Below are 23,680 nucleotides of genomic sequence, written 5' to 3'. Positions count from 1 at the left end.
CAGCTCGAGTACTGCGAGTGAAATGCGTTTGATTTCCCTGCAAACATTCAGATTAGTGCAGCATAAATTCATTCATGAGGGGAAATTACAGTGAGAACATGTGGAGACTGTTAGAGGGATAACATAGTGAGTTCAGTGCATTGATGAGACACTGTCCTGAAGGATTGTTGTTCTTTATGGTTAAAGAAATTGCACTAATTTATTCATATTAATTATAAATAATTCTAATTATACATCTTGCTTCCATGTTTGTATCCTGTGTCACTAAAAATACATTTTATTTTAGTTTTATACATTGATTAATGACCTGCAGAATCTCCTGATCATACTAAGTGATTCATAATTGTCACTTTATGCTTTCTCCATCTCTAAAGTGATGACATCCTTGCATTACATACTTTAGGTTCATTTTCTGCAGGCAGGTTTCTGACAGAGAACAGGCAGATTTAGAATATAACATGCAGCGTTCTATAGATGGACACATAAAGAAATGAAAAATTACATGTATGTGCTAACTTTCTAAACACTTTGTTACATTTATGATAAAGTAGATAAAACACATTTACGTCGGCCTTGGCTCATAGTTCTTGTATTTAAAAGGACTTTGTCTGTGTGTGTTTCACTGCACTCTCAAAGACTGAATGAACCAGCATTGCAGCCATGGGTCACTGTGAGCATCACAGGGAAGGTTGAAGCCGCCCACTGCACCTGTATGGCCCGAGTCGCAGAGACCTGCAGCCATGTCGCTGCTCTTCTGTTTAATGTAGAAGCAACAGTGTTGATCTGTGGCACAAGGACTGTTACAGATGAACCTGCATACTGGGTTTTGCTGGGTAATATGACCAAGATACAGCCAGAGGTTGGCCATAAGATAGACTTCTCCTCTTCAGCTGCCCCAAAAAAAGGCTCTTGATCAAAACATAAACAGACCATCTGTAGTGACAGGGAAAAGGAGCCGTCCTCAAAAAAGGAAAATCCCACCTGCTACTTTGGAGGAGTTGTCACTGCTATTGGATACTTTGCTGGAGCACAGTAAAGCTGTGGGTTGTGGGAATGACCCATAATGTTTTATCTAGGGGTCTAGATTTATGCCTGTAGTGCACTGCTGTGTAAATAATTTGCATTTACTGAATATGTACTGACTGAGTCCCACTGTTCAAAAGTTGAATAAAGAAACAAACAAATTTTTGCCTCTTTTTTTTTTATTAAAACCACTTTATAGAACATCACATCAGTTACAATGTAGAATCATGTCATTTATAGTTTACAAATGACAAAATGTTTACACAAAATCATGAGTGTTTACATGATATCACCCACTACTAACGTTACTTTATTTACTGTATCTTTTGAAAAAAATAGAGCAATTTTAACAGCACAAGACTAAAGAATATTTAACAGGAGCAGGCTTCATTTTTCCCTGGTTTTATTATCACACTGTTCAACAAACGCAGCAAAACTTCACCATCTTATCCAGGAGGGTCACCTCTTCACCCTCACATGGAAGAAGTAATCTGATGGTGGTTTGTTTGAAGCAGGTCCCTTGTGTAGCGCTGGAACCCAGTCACGATGTGTTTCACCCATTTCATAGACTGGTTTGCTGCAATAATGCCAAATAATTAGCAACTATTGGGCTTTGGAGCGTGATTCAATAGGGCTTTGGACATCACGCTCCAAAGCCCAATAGGGTGATGTCACGGGGGTGGGCGTGGAAAGGATTTTGGCCCGATCCGCCATTTTGGGGGTCTACCGCAAGTGAAAAGGGAGCGAAGTCACACACAACAGCCATGGTTCGTATTTGCTGTGTGGTCCGCTGCAATGTTCGATCGCACGACCGGCAACAGAATAAGGTTGAAAATGGTTTATCTTTTCATTCTTTCCCAACCTGGAAGCAACATGAGGCAGCTCGTGTATCGATGTTAGCAAAAAACGAAGGCGTCTAGCCTGGATAGCAGCTGTGAGACGAGCTGACGTGCAGTTCTCTTCCATCTCCAAATATCTGTTGGTGCTCCAGACATTTTCATTCCGGTAAGTTCTAAATGTGTTCATATCACTCTTTATAGCCTATTAGTTTTATTTTCTATGCGCCCTGAGGTCATAACAAATCAGAACAAACATCCTACTGAGTGATTTTGCAGAACTACCTTCTATTTATAGAGTTGCTAATTATTTGGCATTATTGCAGCAAACCAGCCTATTAAATGGATGAAACACATCGTGACTGGGTTCCAGCACTACACAAGGGACCTGCTTCAAACATACCACCATGCCAATCAGATTACTTCTTCCATGTGAGGGTGAAGAGGTGACCCTTCAGGATAAGATTGTGAAGGTTTGCTGCGTTTTGGTGAACAGTGTGATAATAAAACCAGGGAAGAATGAAACCTGCTCCTGTTAAATATTCTTAAGTCTTGTGCTGTTAAAATTGCTCTATTTTTTTCAAAAGATACAGTAAATAAAGTAACGTTAGTAGTGGGTGATATCATGTAAACACTCATGATTTTGTGTAAACATTTTGTCATTTGTAAACTATAAATGACATTGATTCTACACTGTAACTGATGTGATGTTCTATAAGGTGGTTTTAATTTAAAAAAAAAAAAAAAAAAAAAAGAGGCAAAAATTTGTTTGTTTCTTTATTCAACTTTTGAACAGTGGGACTCAGTCAGTATATATTCAGTAAATGCAAATTATTTACACGGCAGTGCACTACAGGCATAAATCTAGACCCCTAGATAAAACATTATGGTTCATTCCCACAACCCACAGCTTTACTGTGTTCCAGCAAAGTATCCAATAGCAGTATCAACTCCTCCACAGTAGCAGGTGGGATTTTTCTTTTTTGAGGACGGCTCCTTTTCCCTGTCACTACAGATGGTCTGTTTATGTTTTGATCAAGAGCCTTTTTTTGGGCAGCTGAAGAGGAGAAGTCCATCTTATGGCCAACCTCTGGCTGTATCTTGGTCATATTACCCAGCAAAACCCAGTATGCAGGTTCATCTGTAACAGTCCTTGTGCCACAGATCAATGCATGTTATTTTCTAAATCTGCCTGTTCTCTGTCAGAAACCTGCCTGCAGAGAATGAACCTAAAGTATGTAATGCAAGGATGTCATCACTTTAGAGATGGAGAAAGCATAAAGTGACAATTATGAATCACTTAATATAATAAGGAGATTCTGCAGGTCATTAATCAATATATAAAACTAAAATAAAATGTATTTTTAGTGACACAGAATACAAACATGGAAGCAAGATGTGTAATTAGAATTATTTATAATAAATATGAATAAATTAGTGCAATTTCTTTAACCATAAAGAACAACAATCCTTCAGGACAGTGTCTCATCAATGCACTGAACTCACTATGTTATCCACCTAACAGCCTCCACATGTTCTCACTGTAATTTCCCCTCATGAATGAATTTATGCTGCACTAATCTGAATGTTTGCAGGGAAATCAAACGCGTTTCACTCGCAGTACTCGAGCTGACTTACCTTTGTTTGAATGACGACTTGTACGCGCTGACTCCACAGACAAGGGGCCTGTTCTTCGTACCTCGCTAAGTAAGTTAGCTGGATTAGATTGTTGACGATTTCGCGTGATCCTGGATCGTTCGGTTCCCCGAAGCTCATCCGGGACTTGCTGTCATAGCAACAGAGCCGTAAGCGTAAACCTGCTCGGGAGCAGGTTTACTTTATGTAAACAGGATTAGATCGCGGCCACGCAGGTATGTCCGCTTCATTTATACGAAAGCAACAGCGATATTCCACCACTGTTTCACCATAAATAAATATTATCAATGTAACTAAAGATAATGCAGCACTTGATCCTTGTATTGATGTCACACAGATACATACAGGTCATTTCCTAAAAAAGGGAAATGAACTATTAACATTCTATTACATGTATGTGATTAGTACAGATGTAATTCATATTTCAGAGTAGTAATTGTAAATTACTTCGTGTAACCAAGATGAGAGACCACGGCTATAAAAGTGAAGGTGGATTTGGGAAGCCTGTCGCAGCCATGTCCTGTCTGTATACGCGACCAACCCATTGCGGAAGGTGCAAGATTGATAAGGAGAGTCCTCAGAATTCAGCATATATTGCGGGATAGACAGGATCCTTTAGCTCAGCGCGACAGTGTGCTCATTGAGAGATATCGATATTCCCGTGAGGGTATTATTTACTTAACCAACTTGTTGACAGGGGCTGCAGGACCACCACCTGTCTTTTTTTCCTCTGCCCTTTTCTTGGTTGCTGTTATGAACAAACTAACAGAGTATTACAGGCCAGTATTACCTTGCCAAGAGACGAAAAGCAATCTAAGAGATAAATATTACCATTCTGTAGAATACTCCTGTATTCCACTTTTACTTGTTCCCATGTTCTTGTGGGTCCTGTTGTGGCTCTAATGTGAAAGGGGATATAATATAACATATTATAATATAATATAATGCCATATGATATTGGACAATATAGTGTCATATGATAGATCTACCCTACCGCCTACTGGTGTTGGCCAGAGGGGCCGATGGCGCGATATGGCAGCCTGGCTACAACCGTAGCTGCCTCCACCAGTGTGTGAATGTGGGAGTGAATGAATAGTGGTATCGTAAAGCGCTTTGGGTGCCTTGGAAAGCGCTATATAAACCCAATCCATTATTATTATTATTAAATTACCTACGAGTTTGATTTGTCAGCAACTTTCTGCCAGCCCTCTCTCCTTGCTTTTGCAGCCTTTGCAGTGTTCTCTTGCGTTTTAATTAAACTCTGAAACTCCTGAAATCCCTCACTCATGAGTTCTTGCTCTGCTGCCGGAAAATACCGAGCACGCCCCTTCGACATTTTCGCCGACCAATCAGCGGGTTGCCGATCAATGTTTCTACTATCGATGCGTAGCCCCTTTTACGACACCCAGTGATGTCACATAACTGCGTCCAGCTGTACTAATCGTCAACAGCAGGTGTGTTCGGGGAACCGGATTAGCGAGCTCACGGTTAGCGCGATGGTTTGGTCTTGGATGTGTCATTTGATCTTGGATGTAGTAAGCGACGTACGAAGAACAGGCCCAAGGTCCAAAAATATGTCAGGCTAAGTCAGTAGCGGTTGGTCTTCAGGGTTTCCACTCCACGGGCGTATTTCATACGGGTCCACATTTCCAATGCAGCTTTTTTCTGCAAGTACCGCTGCTTCGCCTCTGGACGCAATCGGTCTCTATACAGTCCGTTCTCTTTTGAGCTGCTTTTAAGCATCTTTCTTGTAGTCGTCGTTCCCACACAGTGTGTTTGTTTTGATTCGTAGACCCCGAAAACGACGCTGCGCTCCCACAATGCTTTGCGGCGTGACGTCAACTCCAAAGCCCTATTAAGTCCTATGTCGTGTCCAAATTCATGGGCTGCATTCTCCTGAGGCCGCATTTGTAGACCGATTACGTCACAGCGACGCGCCGAAGGCTGTCCAAATTCGTAGACCCCTCCGAATGCAGCCGACAAATGCGTGCTCCTTTTTCCGAATTTGAAGGATGGGTCGGGTGTGTCCTTCGTGGCCCACCATATCCATATCCACCATATCCACCATATCCCAGAATTCAGCCAAGCTCCAGTTTCCGGCTAATGGCGGCCGCTACTAAGTTTTAAAAATTACTCTTATTAATCTTTCTGGGTCACGAAATAAACTTTTAACATATTTTCAGGCGAGAAAGTAGCTGTGTAAACATCAAATATCTGCTCGGTTTATCAAGATATCGCATCTTTGCTAAAGTGCTTCGACGTTTTCGGAGACGTCTGCTACCTACAGCTCGATAGCTAGCCGGGAGCTCGAGGGTTACTGATGCGGCCGAGAATGGCACAACTCCCGGCACATCATTTTCAGATCACCGCGGACTTTCGCTGCTCGGGTTAAACGTTGTCAGCCGGTGATCAGCTGTGATCAGCTGATCACGGGGCCGGGGTTAAAAGAGAGACGCTGCTCAGACATCATTCTCTTCGTGTCAGTCTCCGCCTGATTCAGCAACCGTGAGTGATTATCCCTTCAATCCTTTTTCTCTTCCCGGCTCCGCTCGCTCTCTGTCGGTAACGACCGTTCCGAAGCCACGCATCGTGCACTGATCGTTACTAGAATAACTGCGTGCCTGCTCCAAACCCACCGCTAGCCTTCGCCGCGCTTGGGTCTAGCCAGCACGCCACACAGGCACGCCGAATTACTGTGTGTAACCCGCCCGGCCGTGACAAACGTAATATATAAGTCACTTAGACAACCTAAAAATGTTATTGTTGGGCTTTTTTCAGTGTTTTGTTTGTTCGTGAGTAAATCGGTTTGGCTGAGATTAAAGTTATTAGATTAGATAAAATAAAACTTTATTAATCCCCCGGGTGGGTTCCTCCTTGGTTTTTACACAGCTGACTAAACGTCAAACAGAAAACTGATTAAACAGAAGTGTGAGATGGCCGAGAGTTTACTCCAGTGTCCTGTTATATTTTAGACAGCAAGGAGCAGACGGCTGAGTTTATTAAACAGCGGTGACGCTAATCAGAAGGCTAGACCGTCCAATTTCACGGCCGTTTACTTCCGGCCTACCCGATCTTCTGAGGACCCGGCCCACGTAGACCGCGAAGGCCGGGTCCTCAGGAGAATGCAGCCCATGAATTTGGACACGACCCTATTCTAAAGGCTGATTGCCCTCCCCCACGCTTGTACCCGTGGCTTCCTGTCCTGAGGGTTGGCTCTTCTCCTGCCCTGCACCCTTTGTTCATATTCAAAGACTATTTTTCTGTATGTATTCTTACCCCATAGCAACCGCCATATTCTAACGTTGCAAGCAATCACAAACTCTACAGTCTGTCTAACTCCAATGTATAGCAAGCAATCTATTATTTCTCAAAAGAGCTAAACTCAACATAAACTGAACCCACATTAAATTTAGCTCGGTGCTTACCTTTAGATGAGCCCACAAACCGAGAGAAACTCCGTGATGAAGCTGGAAGTCTTAAGAAACAGATCAGGGAGCAGAAACCCACGTGGTTCACGCTGATCTGAGCTACGATCCAGGAGACAAGGGTGTGCAGATCGATGCAGAAATTAATCCCAACGTTGGTAGTGGTATATGTTCCTGTAAGTTTACTACTTTACTCCCGTTTCATAAAAAAGCAGCTCTCTCTGCTCGACTCCTCTCCTGCACACACACTTTGCTCCGCCTCCTTTTCCGGCTCTGCTGTGATTTGTTGCTGTGCGGTCACGTGACTAAGCAGACCAACGTAACCACGTGGGGTCCATCCATCTATCCATCCATTCGCTTCCGCTTATCCTTTTTTTTTTTTTTTTTAAATTGACAAAGCACAAAATACAGACATACAAATACAAAATGGCAAACACAATGTCAGGGGGTTCGTATAAAAAAGCAAAATAGACACAGTCTATTATAGAATCACATGATATTGAACAGGGAACATAGGTTTATGGTTTTGACACCTTTTTGATTTTGAGAATGTTGTATGGTTTTAAAATATTGTTTGGTTTCATTTAAAAAGCACTGAAAGGATGGTTTTGCGTTAGAAAATTTCGACTTATGTATATGAAATTTGGCCAATAATATCAATAAGTTAATCAAATAAAATTCGTTTGCCCTGTGCATGGGGTACTTAAAGAAACCAAACAATATTTTCTCGTAACAAAGAGAGAACTCAGAAAGAATAAAGGAAACAACAAAAACACAAAATTCTTGCCAGAAAAGATTCGTGTATAAGCATGACCAAAATAAATGAGAAATATCTTCCTTCACACAACTACAAAATGTACAGTTAACATCAATGTCCTTTTTATAACGTACAAGAAAAGACCTAGTTGGGTAAAAACAATCAATAACTTTAAAATATATTTCCTTTACTTTGTTATTTAATAGAAATTTCGACGGTAAGGTCCAAATCTTCTCCAATTCCAGGTCCTGGTATAAGTTATTCTAGTAGGCGACAACCGTTGGGACACAAGTTCTGTCTTTTTGAAACAGAGTTCATATTTCACGGTTGTTTTTCCTCCTTACAGAAGGGAAACACACCTGACCGACATAAGTAACAGCAGGATCCAGTGGTAAAGGGGTCAAATCACTAACAACAAGATTTCTAAACAGCATTAAGACCCCAGCAGGGATAGCATCAAACACTATGGCATATTCCTTTGGTGGAACAGGAAGACCATATGTATTCAAAAATTCTGAGTAAGAGAGTAAACCTCCAGCTGGATTTATAAGTTGTGCAACACGATGAATCCCATTATCAAACCAATTACTTAAAAACACAGATTTATGTTTGTATAAAATGTCTCTATTTTCCCAAATATAGTATCTATGTGGAGAAAAATTGTGTTTATAAATTAATGACCAGGAAAGAAGCATTTGTTTATGAAAGTTGGATAGTTTTAAAGGGATTTTATCGATATTGTAATTACAAAGCAAAAGACAGTTAAGACCACCAATTTTTGAGAAAATATAATTGGGAATAAAGTTCCAAATTGAGGTTGGGTTCCTGAATAATTGTTTAATCCAGTTTATTTTAAACACATTGTTTAATGAGGAGAAGTCAAGAAAGTTTACTCCACCATGTTGGTATGAGTTGGATAAAACTGATCTTTTAATATAATGAATTCTATTCTTCCATATGAAATTATAAATAAGTCTGTCAATATCTGCCAGGGTTTCTTTATTTACATCGAGACAAAGCAGCATAAGTTAGACGAGATAAACCCTCTGCTTTCGTGAGTAAAACTCTCCCTTTAATGGATAAATCCCGCTGCAGCCAAGCATTTAGCTTTTTTTGTGTTTTGTCCAAAATTGGAGTGAAATTAAGGGAGCACCTGGTGGATTGATTTTTATTAATGACTATACCAAGGTAAGTGACAGACTCTTTCACTGGGATGCCAGCAATAGATAGACTGGTACAATTTCTAAGGGCAAGCAGTTCACATTTGCCAATGTTTAGGTGGAGTCCTGAAGCTAAAGAAAAGGCATTAATTGTGTTAATAGCCATCTGCACCTGTGAAGTATCTTTTAAAAAGAGAGTGGTATCATCAGCAAGTTGACTAATGAATATTTCTTCATCCGCAATTGTTATACCTTTCAGAGGACTGCGTTTAATATAATCAGAGAGGAGTTGAGCACAGATGAGAAATAAGTATGGGGAGATGGGGCAGCCTTGCCTGATACCGCGGTTCAAGTTAAACCTAGGTGATGTACCTGCTTGTAGTTTGATGGAGCAATTCACATTTTTGTACATTGTTTTAATTGCATTCTGAAAATAAGGGCCAAAGCCAAATTTGTCCAAAGCCTGAAAAATAAAACCATGTTCAATCGTGTCAAACGCTTTGCAGAAATCTACAAATAAGATAAAGCTATCATCCCTACACAAATCTGCATAATCAATTGGGTCAAAAACAAGTCTGATGTTGTTGGATATGTGTCTGTTAGCCATAAAGCCAGACTGAGTTTCATCAATAATATCATTCAAAACAGCTTTCAGTCTTTTGGCAAAGATCTGAGCTAGGATCTTATAATCATTATTAAGGAGGCAAATTGGCCTCCAATTGTCAATATAAGTGGGATCTTTCTTTGGCTTTGGGATTAGGGTTAACAGACCTTGTGATAAAGTGGGGGGGAGAGACTGATTTAAATGACTTTCAATGTATACATTAAGAAGAAATGGAGCCAGTTGATCTGCAAAAGTAATGTAAAATTCAGAGGTTAAGCCATCGGTTCCTGGGGATATATTAAGTTTAAGACGTCGAATAGCAGGTAGCACTTCACTAATAGATATCAGCCTATCACAGAAACTCCTCTGATCTTCTTTAACTGTTCGCACATCAGGGATTTGTTCCATAAAGCTCAGAGCAGCACTCTCATCAAACTCTGACTTGTATAAATTTCTATAAAAATTGGAGCAATAGGTGGAGACTTTTCGGGGATCATCAGTTATGATACCGTCAATATTAAGTCTCCGAACAGAACTAAGTTTAGAATGAGATTTCTCTAATTTAAAAAAATAGGATGAGTGTTGTTCACCTTCTTCTAACCATCTTCTTGATCTCACAAAGGCTCCCTCTGCTTTCAGTTTATAAATATCATTTAACTTACTCTGTTGCAAAGCTAAGTCAGTTTTATCTTCTTCAGATAGGTTCTCTGGTGGGATCTGAGTGAGAGCAGATATCCTAGTAATTACCAGAGGTGTGGACTCGAGTCACATGACTTGGACTCGAGTCAGACTCGAGTCATTAATTTTATGACTTTAGACTTGACTTGAAAAAATGTTCTAAGACTTGTGACTTGACTTGGACTTTTACACTATTAACTTGGGACTTGAATTGGACTTGAACCGATTTACTTGAAAAGACTTGATATTTTACCCCAAATATAAAATTTAACATGCATATTATCAGTGTTGGGGAGTAACGGAATACATGTACCGCCGTTACGTATTTAAAATACAAAATATGAGTAACTGTATTCCGTTACAGTTACCGTTTAAAAAGGTGGTATTCAGAATACAGTTACTTTGTTGAAATAAATGGAATACACTGGGGTACTTTCCTGTTTCATTTTGTCGCGGGTCAGGACTGTTTGGGTTTTGTTTGACAGCTACGTTCTTTTGTTCCAGGCGGCAGCGTTACGGTTGCCATGGTTACAGGGCGACGCTCTCTCTCTCTGCGACTGTGTGTTTCCTGGGTGAGAGAGCGCCTTTTCGTTGTTGTTGTTGTTGTTGTGCTAAGCTAACAGGCAGAATGCTACAAGCATAGCTCTAAAGAATGTAGCATCATGTTCAGTGTAGTCCGTGCTGCTGGGAGAATGGACTGCCATACACGTTATGTGTCTGTGAGCGCTAGGAGGGAGAAAAAGGGGAGTGGAAAGGTACGAGCAGTCATCGAGCAAAAACGGGAGCTGGAAGCATGTAAATATAATAATAACCACTGCAGCCAAGAAGAGTGCCTGACGAGCCCAGTTGTAAGTAAGCTATTAAGACTCGACTGTACACTGTGTTCGTGTTTTCCTCCGAAAACAACAAGTTCCGTTGGAGCAGCCTTTCAACGCCTCTCTCTCTGTCTGTCGCAAGAAAAGTTGACCCACACAACAAAGTAGAGCTATTTTTCGGCTACCAGCCGACAGGGACCCCGCCGTATTATGCTGGGCTTACACTGTGCGATTTTTTTCAGTCGCGCGATTCAGCTCCTGCTCAAACTGTACGATTGACTCGCAGGGGTTAGAAGTTCATAGGTCACGATGCAGGGTCTCACACTATACGGCCCGATGCTCTGATGCGACCTGAGTGCTCACACTGTGCGTCCATAAAAATGAAGGTTATAACAGAAATTCTGTCGCTCGCTCTCCCCCTCCGTCTTTCACTCACACAGACACACCACCACCATCAACTTTGCTAAATTGCTAATGAAAAACATTGGTCAGGCAGCTGTGATTGAGCAGCAGTGTCGATCCAACTATTTTCACGGTTGTTGTGGTCGTGATAATTTTGTGAGGCCACGTCGAAAGGGCTCGGATGGTTCTACAGGTTGTGCCTCCCTCGCTTGTGTCCAGATCACACCTGCACTGCCGTGCTACGCCGTCTTTTTCGCTGACATTTGTGTTTGCGCGTGCGCAGTGTGGCAAACTGCGGTGACACCCTCACGACCAAGCGATTGATGATCGGGAGCTGGTCGTGAGGTGTCAATCGCTTCTCGTTACCCCACGTATACTACACGATGCACGACGCACGATGAAGGCCAAAATCGGGCCGATCGCCAAAACGATCGCACGACTCAAAAATCGGCTCAAAATGGGCCAAAAATCGCACAGTGTGAGCCCAGCATTAGTCAGAGGTCCCTTTACTACAGTTCGGAGTCGCGGACCTTCAGTAATAGTAATAAATCACACAGCAATAGTACATTCACGTTGTTGTAAAAAGCATGATAATATTGTAGCGGGTCAGGGCTGTTCGGGGTTCTGCTTGTACAGTTATGTTTTGTGTATGTTGCCATGGTGACGGGTGACGCCCTCTCGCTGCGACGGTGTGTCCTTCCGGGGTCAGAGGGCGCCCTATGTGTGTTGTGGTTGCCACGCTGAGCAGTTAGCTAGTGGCAGTGTGTTCTTCTGCAAATGTTATAAACGGCTGTGCTCCCTGGCTAGCTCACGGGAAGCAAGACCAAACGATACCTCCGTCTCCTCCTTGTCTGAACTCGCCACAATATATTAAGTAATCCAAAGTATTCAGAATACGTTACTGTCATTGAGTAACGTAACGGAATAGGTTACAGAATACATTTTGGGGCATGTATTCTGTATTCTGTAATGGAATACATTTTAAAAGTAACCTTCCCAACACTGCATATTATATAGAGATTGAAAATGTGACGTCATTCACGGGTAGAACCGCAAAGGATTCTGGGAACTCGTGGCAAGCGGTACTAGCGCACGCAGGCTTTCAATTAAAATCAGTTATACAGCGATAAAAAGAAACACAAAAATGTCAAGAAGCCGTTGTATTATTAACTACAATAGCCGGTCGCATGACAGCCACGGGAAGCCGACGGGTAAAGAGATCGGTTGTTATCGGATTATGTCCTTGAAGAGAAATTGTTCAGCCATGTTTCCGAAGTAACAGACGCGACGGATGGCCTGGATTGCAGCCATTCAAAGATCAAATATAACGTCCCAGAACCCTCCAGCTCACATGTTAGTCTGCTCCAAGCATTTACACAAAGGTCAGTGTTTTTTTTTTAGTAGTTAATGCGTCATTTTCATAACATAATTGGTGATATAGGTTACAAGCAAGTCTGGCGCTGAACAGAAATTGTCGCGCTATGCTCCTTTATTTATTGTGCATAAATAGTGAATTGTCCTGACACAATATTGCGTTTCGCTTCTGTTATTATGGTACATTGACAAAAACATATACTTTTATTCACAGGATAAAACAGGTTTTTTGTATCACTAATTGCCCAGTACGATTACAGCATACAATATTATTGTCACTGCTACATTTCTGTGATGGGTACCAGAAATTATTTCCACTACTAATTAATTACCGTTGAGCTCAAAGGTCCTATTAATAAACTGTTAAGGAATGTGTATTTATGACGACAATTTGTGAGACTGGTAAACTTATGATATGTACGATGGTCTTTCGTTCTACACGGTGCATTTCAAGGTCCTGTACCCATCCGTCGGTAAACTGTACCTGGGCTTGTTGCAGTGACCTGAAGTTACTAAACTTCATGAGTGTATGCACTCACTCCAAGAACCGTATGATTATAAATATGCATATAAATATGCTAAGATGAGATAGCTGACTTCATCTAACTAGCAAATGTTGTCCAGGCTACGTTGGTGATACAGTTTTCTTTAATGTGTATGATATTTTTGTCATGCGATTTTAAAGCCGGTCCTACAACCGCATCCAAGAATAACATGCAGCTTATCTCAGAACTGTCGGTGAAAATTATTATTGGAGCTAGGTTTAATTGAGCTGCATTTTAAAGAGGTGCAATTTCACAATTTGTGTATATTTTCTAAGTTCACTATTTTGTCATGTGTTGAGAAAAACACAGATTTTAAAATTACATGGTCTAATATTTACATTTAGCATAACTGCAACATTATTTTTTCGGTTTTTTTTTTTTAAAGACTCGAAAGGACTTGAAATTCAAAATTTCAGACTTGTGACTTGACTCTGACTTTTACACCAGTGACTTGAGACTCGACTCTGACTTGCCTGACATTACTTGAGACTTGAGGATAAAGACTTGAGACTTACTTGAGACTTGCAAAACAATGACTTGGTCCCACCTCTGGTAATTACATTAATTTCTTCATTTTTTCCTCTGTTTTGCTGCAGATGAGCCATACTCTCTTAAATATTTAGCGGCTTCAAATTTAAAGAGTTCCCAATTTTGACAGTAGAGATGACTGGTTAGGGCTTTATCCCAGAAACGTTTGATTAATGACAAAATATCTTCAAGCACTTTTTCATGTTTTAGAAGGGAGTTATTAAGTTTCCAGTAGCAGCTCCTACAAGTTTGGGCAGCATTAGTATTGAAAAAGACCTGAAGTGATACCGCTTTGTGATCCGTGAGTGGAGTTGGCATTATATTGGCTATAACATTATCCCTATTTAAGCAATCAGAAATTAACCAGAAGTCAATACGGGATTTAGAAGAGTTGGATTTGTTACTCCATGTAAATAGTCTGGCTTTAGGGTTTTTAAATCTCCAAATGTCTATTAAATGAAACTTTTGCATGAATGTATTTAAACAACAGGACAGAGAGTTATTTGAGCTAGGTGGCCATCTGTCTAGTGAAGGATCTGGAGCAATGTTAAAATCGCCTCCAACTAATAACAGGAGATTCGGGTATTTGGATAACCAGAACAAAAAGCGTGTTTCAAGGGCATCCAGTAAGAAGTCATTATCAGACTTGGAATTAAAACCATACACGTTGGCAAGAAGAAGTGTACCATCAATGTTGACAATCATTAACACATAGTGTCCGTCTGAGTCCATTTCAGAGTGCATAACATTCCCATTAAATTTGTTCTTCAGAGTAGTAACTCCTGCCGATCTTTCTGATCCATGTGAGAACCATAGGTCCTTGCCCCACTGTGTTTTCCAAAAAGCAGTATCCTTAATAACAGAATGTGATTCTTGAAAAAATAAAAACAAAGTCAGTATTCTGTTGATTTGCAAACAAAAACAAAGCTTTTCGCTTAACAGTGTCTCTTAAACCCCTGACATTGAGAGAACAAAGTGATATAGACAGTGCGGCGTTAACACAAAATAATGAACAGTTTACTTCCCATAGTTAACATGGAACTGGTATTAACTTTTATCCTGAACCTCAAAATTGTAAACAACCCCTTTGACCTCTTTAACTTTATACCTCAAGGAGGGCATGAAACCTCCATCATCGCAGGTGCAGCTTGATCCTCAGGCGAAGTGAGCGTTGGGTGCACCTCTTTCCCCTCAATGATCACACGGACCCCGGCAAAGTGAGCTCTTTTTCCTTCTTTCCTTGCAGCATCAATAAGAGGCCAAAGCTTCTCTCGAATTGCCCTGTCAGCAGAGGACAGATCTTCAGTGAACCTCATGTAGTTTTCTTTCAGAAAGGAGCAGTTTTTAGCTTTTCTCCAGATCAAGTCACGAGCTGATCTTGTCACAAATCGAATGATAACCAGCCTTGGTTTCTTATGAGTTTCGCTGTAGTGGCCCAGGCGATGAACTACATCAATGCTGTTTTTGAATCCTGCACTTGTTTCCCCGGCAACAGTGCAGCAGATGTCAAGTACTTTCCTGGTGATGTCTTCTTGCTTTTGCTCAGGGACACCTGAGAGCCTGAGATTCCATCTCCGATGGTATCTTTCAACCTCGTTGACCTTCAGTTCTACTTGAGACATTCTGCTGCTGTTTTTTTTCACAAGTAGCTTTAATGGTTTTGGTGACATTCTTCAAAGATTCTACTTCTAAGAACATGAAGTCAATAGACTTCTTCATGGCCTCGATGTTAACAGTATTCTTGCTGATCATAGCCTCCAGATTATCTGAGTGCTCATTAATTAAAGTAGCAATGTTGTTTTGCACATCAGCAAGAGTTATATCACCTTTGTGTTTTTTACCATCTGGTCTGGCTGGAGTATCGGGATCCGAGTCCGGCAGTGGCATCAGTTCAGGACTTTTGCTGCGGTTGTAGTCATGTTCGGCAGTCACGGCATTCTTGGGGCTGGTTTTTGAGCCAGCAACACCTGTGTTTCTCTCCATTTCCTTGGTTGCTCCTTTGGTTAGAATTTTAAACTTCATGGGTGTTTCCTTTTTCCTTCCTTTTGCTTCCCTGAGTTGCTGAAAACATCGCTGAGGTAACAGAGCTTTCCTGCTATTAGCTGAGCTATCGCTTTGCAAAGAGGCTTGGGTCGCGAAAAAGTCCTTTGAAGTATGGTTCAGGAAGCCGTTACTTAGAAATGTCGCATACGTGTACTGAATAAACAGTCAGTAGAATAACTCATTTGTGATTCAGAGAAAAAACGACGGCTGAAAGGGAAGTAAAACTGCAAAATCCTGCTTAGCCGCGGAGAAGAGCGTCTACCTCGGTCGCCATCTTGGCTGCTCCCCCTTCCGCTTATCCTTTTCAGGGTCGAGGGGGGTGTCACTACCCGATCCGTACCGGAAACCCGATCGGTACCCCGCATGCGCAAATCTTACGTCACTTCCTCTCTTTGCCAACATTGCGGCATTCAATATATTTGATTGATACGGTTAGCGCCCAGTTAGCTCCTAGCATTTCTCAACAGCTCTGCCTCCTTTTCGACTGCCCGGGACATTTAAACAATGGATAATCCGTATGCAAAGAAATTCATGCTTTTCTCCTCAGAGAGCGTCCCCCGATTGAACAACAGCGCCGTAAAATAAGAAGAATGGCGCCTAATTACAGAGTTAATAATGCAGACTTTGTAATATCTCACGTGTAGATTCATCAGCCAGATGAAGTGTTTACTGACAATTGACAGTGATGGCGGACATCATCATCACTATTCCAACAATCCTCTCCTCACAGACAAGCATAAACACACTCGACTATCGCTAAATCAGATTTAACACACGTTTGTAATGACGATAATTCAGTTTATAATAGGGTTTATTCGCTCGGTCAGCAGGTGGCGGTATCCTCGTACACTGGGGAGTAAACTGCCATTAAACGAACAGAAGAAGAAGAAAACATCTGCACATGCGCGGTACGGATCGGGTAGACCCGATTTGTACGGTCAGACTTTACACATGCGCAGTAAGGATCGGAGAGTCCTGATCCGTAACTTTCTTTTTATTTTTCGTTTTTGTCTACATTGTACTGAAATGCTTCATTATTGCAAACATTTTAAGATATACTTGTTATTCTTAACATCTTAACTCTTACTCTGACCCATAACTATCGTAAAACGCTACGACCGGAAGTAGAAACCTTTCGCGCATGCGGGGTACCGATCGGGTTTCCGGTACGGATCGGGTAGTGACAGGGGGCGCTGGAGCCTATCCCAGCTGTCATAGGGCGAGAGGCAGGGTACACCCTGGACAGGTCGCCAGTCTGTCGCAGGGCCAACAATGTAACATTATAGATCAACTTACTTCAGAATATATAAAGCATATAAACAATTACAGCAATATGATGCAACAAACACAGCAGTGCTACTTATCCAAAATACTCAAGCTTCATAGAACTGAAACAAACATTTATTTTTAGCTCCATTTTGCTGCTGATACATACTTTAGGTTTCTGAACATTAAACTTGTTGCTGCCTTTCATAGTGTGTAACCTGAAGGCCCTAAGTACTTTCTCCCACACTGAAAACGCTTAAATAATACAATTATTTTAACATTACCTAATAAGACTGATTCAGGACAGACAATTAGTTATTTTAAACTTTTCTAGCAGTCCTTCACAAACAGGGAACAGTCTGTCTATTCTCTCCATCTGTCAGCTGCTGCTGGCTCTTCCTCCTCCTCTTCCTCACACACTGCTGAGTTTGTCCTGGTGGATCATCAGGGGTGCAAAGCCTCACAGATGATGTGCAGCAGTGGGTCCATCAGTCTGTCCTCACTCTGGACACTTGCAGTTGTCACACATGGAAATCAAATGTGTGATAAGCTGCAGGATTCAAACACAAGTGTAACTTATAAACACATGTTCATACTTTTATTCCACAATCAGAGAGAAAGAAACAGAGAGAGAGTGCAGGACAGACAGGTGACAGTCTCAGGTGTATACACTGCTACAAAACAGCACAAGAGAAGCAGGATTTAGTGTTTGTGTTATTACAAAACAAGAAGAGTTTTCAGATGGTATAGCGGACACATGTGTGACCCTTTACAGCCGATCGGAGCGGGCACGCTCTGTTTTGCGTAACTATTTTTAAATCCCGGTAGCTCTGCAACCACGTAAGCTAGCGCAATAATTTTTTTTGCATATGAAACTGGAGGAGTTGTACTTACATCTTATGCCATCAGCTTGTCCTAGGTCACAGTTTCCTTCCACATATAGCTTTGCAAAAACTGCATAAAAAGCACTTGCAGCAACAAAAACATGATATTCCAGAAACACGCTTTGCCGATCCAATCAGCTGTTTGTAACACTTCCTACGTCCATCAGCGTGAACTATCACATGACCGCATGACCTGCCCGAAACCGGAAGTGATGTCATTTTGCGGAAATGTAGTTTTTTTTTTTTAACCATCGTGGCATCATGAGCTTATACTTGTGTTTTTAAAAGTTATGTTTGACTTCATGACTTTCTGTGTCGTTTCTGGGATGCTTAGGACTCATATTGCACTGCTGGAAATAGTTTATTTTGATGCATATGCTGTTATTTTGCAAATTTGCACTATAATATTTATTTTCGTTTTTCCTGCAGTATATAAAAATTGGTGTATTTCAAAAATAAAACTATGAGGACACTTAAAATAAATTTCCTGTGGTGGGAAACTAGTTTGTGCAACTTTTTTGTATTTACAGTTTTGAGGGATAAGCCTCTTAAATTTCTCTAACTAGAAATATATGTTAAAAAAACAAAAACGATTTTCAATTTTTTTGTAGTTTATTGCACTTTTTTTGCAATTTATGTAATTACTATGCACCTAATGCAGACATATTATTAAAGTTTGGGCTATAATGGTTGTATTGATGTATAGCAACTTGAAATGCTCCCAAAAATGGCTCCACAGCATGTTAAAATATAATATAAGCTCTGGCGGACTTGGTTCTATGGTAGGTCTTAAAGGGTTAAAGCATCTTCTTTCAGCTTAACGAGTGAACTGTCAGCTCGTTCAAACACACGTTAAAGTCCCTTTGGCTCGACACCACCGAACAGAGGCAGCAATATAACACAGCTAACATTAACAGTGTAGTGGATCCTGCTTGTGCCGTGATATTCAGGACTGCAAACCGAGCAGCATCACTGACTTTCATCCTGTTGTGTTTGTGGATATATGACTGACTTTAATTATCAATAAAATTATCACATTCTCTGTAAGATTAAGGTCGACTACTGAACAGCATATATTTTAAAGTAAAGACTTTTAAACCAAGTTAGTACAAACATCACTAATGTCACATAACTTTGTCGACCATTATTTACAGCATTACGGGCGGAGGATAGTCCTCCCCCTGCTGCAGGAGATGTTCACACCTGTGCGTCCAAACTGCAAATGTATGGAAGAAATATAGTATCATCAGAATTCAAGTATTTTTAGACATTGAATTTATGACACTGAATTTTTATCCTCCAAATTCACCTGCAAAAAATTCACCTGCAAAAAATTCACCTGCAAAAAATTCACCTGCAAAAGTGATGAACTTTAATGACCCAAGCCAGAGCAATCAGCACCAGATCGAGTCGAGTGGCTCTCAGCCAATTAAATTACGCTGTTTGATCACATGACACCGTTAGCCAGCAATGTGTCTCCTAAAAGACACCTGTTTAAAGGTGAGTGATTAAGTTTTTCTCCTAAATAGAGATCATTACAGAACGCCTAGTCCTATTTAAAATCCCAGTTATTTTTATTTTATTTTATCATCTACTCGAACTAAGGAAAACGTTTGACTAACTCAATGACAATTTCCACGCCTCCCATGCCTGTCTGCAGAGGCAGTTTTGAATTTAGGAGCGCCAAAATGGCAGCGGCAAACCCTGGCAGCTCTCCGGTGAGTATATTGTTTTTCATCTTCAAGTTTGTCTTTTGAAACCTTAATTTTATTTAAATCCGTTGCTCACGTATAAAGTACACAGACGGGGTCTTTGCTCAACTCGTCTGAGGCGTGTCTCACTAAGCGCTACATGCTAGCATCCTGCTAACTGAGCTACCATTTACATGCTGTGCTTTAGAAAATAGGATACTCGTTAAAAAAAAAAATACTCCGCAGATATTGATAGATAGACGAACACTGCAAATAAATAATGCAGATTATGCAGGATGAAATTATTCGGTCAGCAAGACACTTTCTGCAGTTGCTAACATCATCCAACCAAACTGCTGCTGTTGCTGCTGCGATGAATCAGAATACAAGGTACTTTAGCAAGACTTATGAGTTAATCCTACATTCAACTAAATGGACAGCTGGACAGGTTCATACAAAATATTAGATTAGGCCAATTGTCCTATACATATTTTTTGACCTAGGGGTGGGATTGATTGTGAACTGGAAAGGGAAAATTATTATTATTATTTTTTTCCCCTGTCCCATTTGGTTCTTTAGCCATCAGAATTGTTGTCTGAAGACCAACAAGGATACCCAATGGATTTACTTTGCCAAATGGATCATCATGGCATTGCCGTATTGGTCCATTTGATCGGCCTTTGTTTTTAATTATTTATTTTATTTTATTTTCAGTTGTTACAGATGGGACAGACATGAGTGAGGGATAGGAAAGGGAGAAAGAAAGAGGAAGGAAAAGAAAAACAGAAAGGGAGAGGGACAGTGAGAAAGGGGGGAAAAAAAATAAAATAAAATCTCCTGGATCACCTGTTGAAAGAGAAAGAATAGAAAACAAGCAAAAAAAACCAAAGCAACATACTAAACACAACACCATCGCATTAATCTAGCTAAGTGTAAACAGCAGTAAATACTAAATATTCAGTGTTGTTGTGCAGCACGCAGGACAGACAGCGCACAATGTGTGCTTTGAAGTAGCAGCCAAGAAAGGTGTAATTTAAGTCTACGAGCAGTGAACATCCGTGTGCATACCTGTGTGGATCAGCGCACTTGTATTCAAATGGTTTCCACATGTAATGGTCTGCAAGAGGATGTAGCGAGCCATAGCCCCGTCCCCCAGGGCATGAAGCAGGCATGGAGGAGATCCAGGCCCCAGACATCCAGAGGCCCTGGAACACGAGAGCCCAAGGAGGCCCACCGGAGGGGCATCCGTGCCACCCTCATGGGAAGGGCCGAGGATCCCCAGACGAGGCCCGAGGGCCCCCCGCACCCCGGAGGAGGCCTGACCGAGCAACAGGCGCCAGGCCCCGCCAGGTAGCCACCGGGAGTGAGCCGGTACATACCTGAGTGCCCAGCCCCGGACACAAAGAACCACCAATGCACCGACCCCTGAGAGCATCAGTCACCGGCAGGGAGTGTGGTGAGGGGAGATAGGCCTGGGAGTTCCCAGAGAGGTGGAGTCTAACCTGACATATAGACACAGACAAACAGGCACACATAGACACAAACATGCGTTCCCACCCTCATGCACACATATATAAACACTCAGCACTCACCCAACGTAAGGACTGACATAAATGGACATGTAAACACAATCACACTCCCCAAACATACTCTACACCCCGGGTCCAGGTACCCTCGCCCACAGTAGGGGGAAACAGAACCCAGACCCAAGAGTTGTTACCCTTCCCCCCGGGGTGGAGGCAAGCAGAGCGTCCCAGGCTCCGCAGCAGCAGGGAGGCCAATCGGATAGCCAACAGCACATCAAGAAGGCCCTGAGCCTTCTTGATGTGCTGTTCTTCTGCCTCCCTGGCCGCTGTGTCAGTGGGGATGGTTTTCGCTCTGTATTGTAGCGTCCTGATCCTGATGACATCCAGTTTGTGCTCCAGTGGATGATGAGAGTCAAACCTTAGATACTGATCCGTATGCGTAGGTTTACGGTACACGTCAGCTTTTAGATGTTCCCCATTACTGATGGAAATGATGGTGGTCTTCGATCAGTGGGTTTTGGTTAGTGGTTGTTGATCAATGGTCATGAAAGCTTTGCATAATTATGATCAAGGAACTGACCTCCCAGCCCATTGTTGATTCAGTGGGCTGGTTTCAGTCATTATGCAAATGTACTGTTTATAAGATTTGGGGAAACCTGCAGTCAGCTGAGACTGAAGAAGTCACTTGGATGAGTGACGAAACGTTTCTCCCACGTAAACTCACGTTCTGTTATTCACTGAAAATACAGACATTTAGAACAAACTAAGACCATCTGTGCTAGAGGAAATGTCTGCTGTGACTGCATCACTCTGCTCAGCTTTGTTGTTATTCAGCCTCTGCATGTTTACCTCTGCAGGTGAGTTTTACCTGTCAGGAGATAAATACCATTTCAATGATAGATAAAGACAAAGAAATTGAGTAGGATTATTTCATATTCATTCCGTTTGTCTGTGTGTGTGCAGGCAACATGAGCCTGCACACATTAATTTTGTGATAAGTGATATTATTGAAAATTCTCTGTGTGTAAGTACAGTTTAGTGCTGTCTGATCATCACTCTGACTGCTGTAGAAGTGAACAGTGTTACTTTGACCTTTAACCTCGCTGCGCTGTGTTGTTTCCTCTTTTTCAGATCACAAAATCATCACAGCTGAGTCTGGACAGGACGTCACTCTGACATGTCAAGCTCAAGCCCACATCGTCATAGTTGTAGAATGGAGCAGAACTGACCTGGAAGATGAAGAACTTGTCCTTTTATATCAGCATGGACGACTTGTTCCAGATTACCAGCATCCATCTTTTGAGAACCAGGTGGATCTGAAGGACAGACAGATAGCTGATGGAGACGTGTCTTTGATTCTGAAGAATGTGAGACAAGATGATGCTGGAACATACGAGTGCCGTGTCATCAAGAGAGCTGGAAAACCTATAAAGGTCATCAACATCATCAACCTGAAAGTTGGTTCTCCAAGTGAGTGAGAAGTGTTCAGTGTTTGTGAGATCTTTGGCTCTTTTAGCTCTGCTGCCTTATTGCTCTTTAATGGCTCTTCATTCAGTATCACTGGGAGCCTTCTATTTTAGCCCAGCTGTGAATGATCTGTGTTGGTAAGAAGTGTTTGAATTAGTGTTTTCATGAAAGCCTTATTTTTGTGCATTTACTGCTGCTCAGAAGAACACACATGGGGTTTAAAGCCTGGACAAAGACAATCTGAAATCTGTTTTTCTCTACGATGGAAAAAATGTCTGAAAGTCACTGCCAGTGATGTCAGCCAGCTCCTCATCAAAACGTTTGTTTGTCAGGGGTCATTTGTTTTGGAATAAATGTTGTTCTTTTGATATGACTTGCAGCAGGCTGTGGTTTATTCAACACAGTGGATGGTGCAGCACAGATACCTGACTCAAAACAGGACACTCTTCCAGGGCCAATGAATAACACCTCTCCTCCAGCTACAGGTAGATATGAGCAACGCTTAGGAGTATTTTTTGAATTTGTTTTAACCTATTACAATTTTAAAAATTCAGCGCTCAGCTTTGCTGTCTCCAGTATCATTTAAATGCAGCCAGTTTCTTTTCTGATATTTTTATCACTTTTCCCAATACATCTGCACTTAATTCCACATCCTTCTCTCTGTGTCGCTCTGTGTACCTGGCCTGTATCACCACAGTCGCTGTCTTCACAGTCTCTGCCCTCCTTTCTTTCACACAATGTTGTGATCCTAATCTTTGCATGTGATTGGCCAGATGAAAATGAAGACGTCATCGTGAGCTAAGATTCTAGGTTCATCCAATTGTTACAAGAAGTCACCAGCAGGGACAGTACTTGTTGAGAGTCCGAATGGAAAGAAGGCGTTTTGGACTCTGGAGGTGTGGAAAGTGACTCAACTTATGCACCGACCAGAGAGCATGGGTCAAACGGGTGCTAGGCGGGGTGCAAGGGGTCATTGGTGATGGCCTTCTTTTCCATGAGA

At 41.6% G+C, this 23,680-nt stretch overlaps 2 protein-coding genes across 6 annotated transcripts in view; both read right to left on the bottom strand.

Moving 5' to 3' along the window:
* LOC113010479 (uncharacterized) overlaps positions 1-7,273 on the bottom strand; it is a 23,642-nt gene extending 16,369 nt beyond the window's left edge. For all 5 annotated transcript variants that reach the window (XR_013906521.1, XR_013906522.1, XR_013906523.1 and 2 more), the window contains exon 1: positions 6,941-7,273. The gene's annotated coding sequence lies outside the window, so the exon portion shown is untranslated. The remainder of the gene's footprint in view (positions 1-6,940) is intronic.
* The window catches only part of LOC113015028 (junctional adhesion molecule-like), a 357,528-nt gene that overhangs the window by 195,279 nt on the left and 138,569 nt on the right, over positions 1-23,680 (bottom strand). The window lies entirely within an intron of this gene.

The sequence above is a fragment of the Astatotilapia calliptera genome, chromosome 3 (genome assembly GCF_964374335.1).
Source record: "Astatotilapia calliptera chromosome 3, fAstCal68.1, whole genome shotgun sequence".
NCBI classification, from domain to species: domain Eukaryota; kingdom Metazoa; phylum Chordata; class Actinopteri; order Cichliformes; family Cichlidae; genus Astatotilapia; species Astatotilapia calliptera.
Note: the sequence above shows the minus strand (reverse complement) of the source record. Positions and strands in the feature narration are given on the sequence as shown.